Source organism: Ranitomeya variabilis, chromosome 2 (assembly GCF_051348905.1).
Source record: "Ranitomeya variabilis isolate aRanVar5 chromosome 2, aRanVar5.hap1, whole genome shotgun sequence".
Classification (NCBI taxonomy): domain Eukaryota; kingdom Metazoa; phylum Chordata; class Amphibia; order Anura; family Dendrobatidae; genus Ranitomeya; species Ranitomeya variabilis.
In genome coordinates this window covers 1,117,760,489-1,117,766,488 of record NC_135233.1, presented here as the reverse complement: position 1 = coordinate 1,117,766,488, position 6,000 = coordinate 1,117,760,489, and positions in this window count along the sequence as shown.

Genomic DNA, 6,000 nt, shown 5'->3' with positions numbered 1-6,000 from the left:
TATATAGCCAGGGAGTAATCAGAAGCCATGAGCTGGATGCAAGGCAGAATACTCTAGCACAGACTGAAGGCTGGGGTGGAGTTTTATAGCAGGAAGACACAGTGCACATGAGACCAAATACACCATCTTGGAAAAGGGCAGTAATGCACAAAAGGTAAAAAATGTTCAGAGTCCTGACACCATCATCCCCACATTCCCCACACAGTCCCTCATCATTCCCCATTCCCCACACAGCCCCTCATCACCCCCCATTCCCCACAAAGCCTCTCATCACCCCCAATTCCCCACACAGCCTCTCATCACCCCCAATTCCCCACACAGCCCCTCATCACCCCCATTCCCAACACAGCCTCTCATCATTCACCCGTCTCCCCACAGCCCCTCATCATCCCACTTCTCCCCACAGCCCCTCATCTCCCCATAGCCCCTAATCATCCGTTCTCAGCACACACAACCCTCATCGCCCCCATGGTGGAGCCCCTCATTTTCCACTTCCTTCTCCAGCAGCCTAGGCAAAACACAGCTTCCTGCTATTGGATCTGATTCTTCACTGGACTGGACTGAAGGAGGCCCCGCCCCTTCCAGTGACATCATTCCCTCTAGAAATCAACTCCAATCTAGACACAAACCCTGCTGCTGCCAGCCGCATCACACAGTACTGTACAGCACAGCAGACACGGCCGCACGCAGCTTGCTGTGTATGGCCATCAGGTGGCCGGCCCTGCACAGCTGTGGGGTGAGTGGCCCGGAGGGCATTTGCCCCCCTGCAACCCGGCCTAGTCCGCCCCTGAGTATAATGTGGACAGAGAAAAGCTGATTGCTAGTCTTGAATCACAACTACTGGAAATGAAAAAATCATTGTGTTAATATGGAAGCACAGTTGACTCAGTCTGGGGCTGAGATCAAAGCTGTGAAGGACAAGGCAGCAGCTAGTGATGCTATTATTAATCAGTGCAGTTTGGAGCTGGATACTAGTTCCCAACTGATTACTAGTCTGAAAAATATCATCAATGATTTTTCAAATGTGGTGCTGGCCTTCTCTTTGTCTCTGAAAACAAGGTTAGATCCCCAATCAATTGTGCCCTGTACAGGGCAAAAAGAGGGGAGTGATGGAACAGGTGAGGGATCAAATATTTTATCAAATTTTGATCCAATAAAGAAATCTAATGACAGATATGTGCTGACTTAATTACAAAGAAAGTGCAAACATAACATTGTTAAGAGTGCATCCTTAGTAATGGAAGAGTTTAAAAGTTCCAGACACAGGAAGTATGTTCTGTCCGGGCCCCTAAATCAGGCATGGCATGTGTTAGATGTTACGCCTGTGCTGGCTCTGGCCATATTGCCAGGTACTGCAAACTGTCAGGTACAAGGAGAGAGAGGAAATATCACTCTGTAATTCTAATTGTGAGGGGCCTAGCAATATTGTCAAGGAGCACAGGCATTTACACAGACATAATGGTATTTTCTCTCAGTCTGATGTGCCCCTCCATGTGCAGACTCCTCAAAATGGCCAATTACAACCAGGGAGGCTAGTGAGGCCTTGATGTAAACTCAGTTATCAGAGTTTCAGTCTGGCCTCTGGTCTTTCTGATTGTTTGTTTTGTTTTAGTTTTTTTACTCTTCTTCTACTTGATAAGTTTGCTCTTTTATAATTAAATGTATTGTTAGACCAGTGAGGATCAGACAGGAGGCAGAAAGGCTTATCTAAGTGCAATGTGAATGCAATTATAACAGGATCGATTTGTTAGTGTGTTAGTTGCTGTTTTCTGTCAGACCCCCTGTGAAGTAAATGAGGTTTATTTACTGGTACTTTTATTTTTAGCACCAGTTTTCCATAGAATTCATAATGATATGAGTAACACAGATCGCAGGATAAGAGCCACATCCATGTATGCGGTGGTTTCGTTGGACTAAGATAGGTAGAGAGGTGTGGGTTCACCTAGGCCTTGAAGTTCAGCTGTTAATTTGTTTTTGTTGGTTTTCCTGTGCATCTTAGATTGGATAAAGGTTGTTGTTACGTTAATTAAGGCAGGTGGAGAAGCATGGACAGATAATGGACGCATACGATGGAGTGTTGTGTTATACTGTGTGCTTAGGCCACGAAGTTTGGACGGATAACATGGTTTTGTTTTGGATAAAGGTTGTTGTTACGTGAACTATGACAGGCAGAGAAGCATGGACAGATAACGGACGTACACGATGGAGTGTCGTGTTATACTGTGTGCTTAAGACCTTGATGTTTGGACGGATAACATGGTTTTGTTTAAAACGTAATGCAGGCTACAACTAATGTCAGCGTACCTTAGTTTTATGTTTAGTTTTCCTATGGTGTTAAGTAGCTGCGAGGGTTGCATGTTACACTTTGAATGGCGGAAAACTGGTAGTGGTGTCTGTATTGGAAACAGAGGCAATTGACTAGGATCGTACTAGAAAAAAATTGCATTCACTGGACACCCAACTGCATGGAAGTCAGGCTGAGCACCATTAACTCAAGAAGGGAGATAAATACATAAGAAAAATCAAGACCTTTCCCGGCGCCTGCACACTGCAGTACTTTGCTCTGCCCTCAAAGTACGTCTGCGCCGGAGCCGCAGCATGAATACCCTAACCCTGAGGACATCATCGTAAGAAGATGGGAAGCCCCAGACCAGACAGCGACGCCCAGCGGACAAGAACTGGACTGGGACCGCCCTTAGGTGAGTATAATCTAACCTCTTTTTCTCATCTTCCAGGATACATCAGGGGCTTATCTACAGCATTACAGAATGCTGTAGATAAGCCCCTGATGCTGGTGGGATTAGTTCACCTTCGATTTTGGGGGTGAACGTTCCCTTTAACAATGGTGGGCCCTGTCGGTAGGTAACCGGGAATGGACATCTCCTGCACTCACCTGAAGATGTGCTCTGCTCTTACTAGCGTCCCTATATGAGTTCTTTCACCCCGTCGCTGATCAGGATAACTAATCCATCATTTGCCCTGCTTTAATCCCTAAGTAGGGAGCTGGCAGATGAGAGCACTGGTCCCTCCACTGCACCAATACAGCACAGGGGAAGTTACAGACAAAAAAAAAGGGACAAAGCAACAATAAACACCACACTTAGCTTTCTATGCTGCAATGCACTGCACAGCAGAGTAAGGCACCAGATGCAGGAGAAGGAGGTCTGGGAGCTTCAACGGGATCCACATGCAGCACTAAATGGGTAGAGCCAAATCAGAAATCAGGTGAGTGCTTGCAAGGCTGGTGAGCACAGTCAAACAGGAATAGTAAAGAGGTTCGCTGCACACTATTGTTGAAAAAATGAAAAAACTTTACTCAGGCATAACAAGCCATATTAAAAACATGAAAAGCCTTACGCGTTTCAGGTACATGCAGCACCCTTAGTCATCCTATGACATTTTTTCATCAGTGGTGTGCCTCTATCCTCCCTATTTTGCTTAAGGCCCCAGATTTCAGTAGTCAGCTGAAGAACCACTGCACTCAGCAAGCTCCAGTCTCCAGCTAGGTTGGTCTCCAAGAGAACTTGCATAACCAACAGTCAGTTGATGCATCAGGTGACCAATAAAAGGAAGGTGGGAGTGTTCACCACCCACATCAGCAGAACTAGCAGCAATGCAATTACACCAGTGGCTACTGGAGAGAAACTGCATTAACCCCCGATAGCCTGAAAGGAAAAAAGTTTTAATCTGAGAGGCCAGATCTGCCACAGATCCAAACATGGATCATGACAATATGCTTGACGAAGCTGTCAGACAATTCTGAAGTGAACGGAAGAGCAGACAATGGGGTAAAATGCGCCATTTTGGAGAAGGGATCCATGACTACCCAGATGACGGTGCAACCCTCGGAAACTGGCAAATCTGTAATGAAGTCCATTGATATGTGCTGCCACGGACAAGATGGTATGGGTAACGGCAGGAGAGAATCCGTAGGAAGTCGTCTAGGAATTTTATTACGGGCACAAATTGGACAGGCAGCCACATAAGCATAGATCTCCATCCTCATGGATGGCCACAAGTAGTGGCGAGAGATCAATTGTAATGTCTTCCTTTGTCCCGCGTGACCAGCCACTTTGAACGAGTGGCCCCAAGACAAAACCCACTCCTTCTCAGATTCAACCACAAGTGTCTTTCCTGGGGGAATTTGGCTGACTGGGGCGACAGTAACCATCTTGTAGCGTTCGATGATAAATTGAGGGTCCTCCTCTTGGTTCCCAGACAGAAATGTGCGAGTTAGGGCATCAAGCTCTGACATTCTTGTCACCGGACCTGAAATGTAAAAGAAAGTTAAAGAGGACAAAAAACAATGACCACCTAGCTTGGCAAGGATTAAGTCTCTGGGTGGACTGGAGATACACCAGGTTCTTATGGTCAGTGTAGATAACCACTGAATAGACTGAGCCTTCCTGGAGGTATCGACACATCTCCAAAGCTATCTTAATGGCGAGTAACTCCTGGTCCCCAATGGAGTAGTTAAGCTCTTGAGCTGAGAATGCCTTGAAGAGGAAACTGCAGGACACATGACAACCCAAGGAGGACTTCTGAGCAAACACCGCTCCGGCCCCTAACGAGGATGCATCCACCTCAAGGAAGAACTGTTTGTTCAGATCCGAATGATGCAGAACGGGTGCTGTGGAGAAGAACCGTTTAAGAGAGTGGAAGGCCTCTTCAGCATCGAAGGACCAGTTCTTTGGATCGGCTCCCTTTCGGGTCATAGCAAAGATGGGAGCAGTCAAGTGGAGAAGTGAGGAATAAATTGCTGACAATAATTAGCAAAGCCAAGGAATCTTTGGATTGCTTTGACTCCAATGGGCAGCGGCCATTTAAGGATGGAAGAGACTTTCTCAGGATCCATCCTGAGTCCGGTATCTGAGACATTGTAAACCAAGAAGGGAAGGGAGGACTGTTCAAAAATGCATTTCTCATACTTGGCATAGAGTCGATTCTCCCTAAGATGCTAAAGAACTTGCCGAACTGCTCACCTGTGGGGGGCCAGATCCGGGGAATATGCCAGAATATCATCCACATACACTGCAACGCAGGAATAAAGCAGGTCCCGGAAGATATCATTGATGAACTCTTGGAAAACGGCTGGTGCATTACAGAGACCGAAGAGCATCACTCAGTGTTCAGAATGTCCATCCCTGGTGTTGAATGCCGACTTCCATTCATCTCCCCGGCGAATGCGGATCAGATTCTAGGTGCCCCTCAAATCTAATTTGGTGAAGATCCTGGCACAGGTTAACCAGTCAAACATCTCAGGAATTAATAGGAAAGATGATCTATTCTTCACCGTGATCTGGTTGAGGCCCTGATAGTCTATACAGGGTCGGAGTGATGTGTCCTTCTTCTTAACAAAGAAAAACCCAGCCCCAGCAGGAGAGGAGGACTTCTGAATGAACCCCCCAGGCCAAATTCTCTCGAATGTAGTCCGACATGGCTTGAGTTTCAGCTGGGGACAGAGGGTAAATTCGACCTCTAGGGGGTGTAGATCTAGGAATTAAGTCGATAGGACAGTCATATGGCCTGTAGGGCGGCAAAGTCTCTGCTTCCTTCTTATCAAAAACATCAGCAAAGGACCAGTATGCAGACGGCAAACTGGGCAGCGATGCTGGTACCTTAGCCGGACGTACTGGAACCAGACATCTCTCATGATAGGAATTTCCCCAGCGGAGCACCTCTCCAGTTGCCCAGTCCAACAGGTTTGTGTTGTCGTAGCCAAGGAAACCTAAGAGAAAGGAGTGAGACATGTGAGGATGAACATAAAAAACTATTTTCTCCGTGTGAAGCATCCCAATACGGACCACAAGTGGCTCAGTAACCAGACAAACCGCCTCCCGAAGAATTCTCCCATCAACAGAAGTTATGGCCAGAGGGTTTTGAAGCGGACGGACTGGGATTTGGAAGCGATCCACTACAGCCTGGAGGACAAAGTTTCCCGCTGCCCCGGAATCCACATATGCTGTCTCAACAAACTGGGATTCAACAGTTGTCACGACC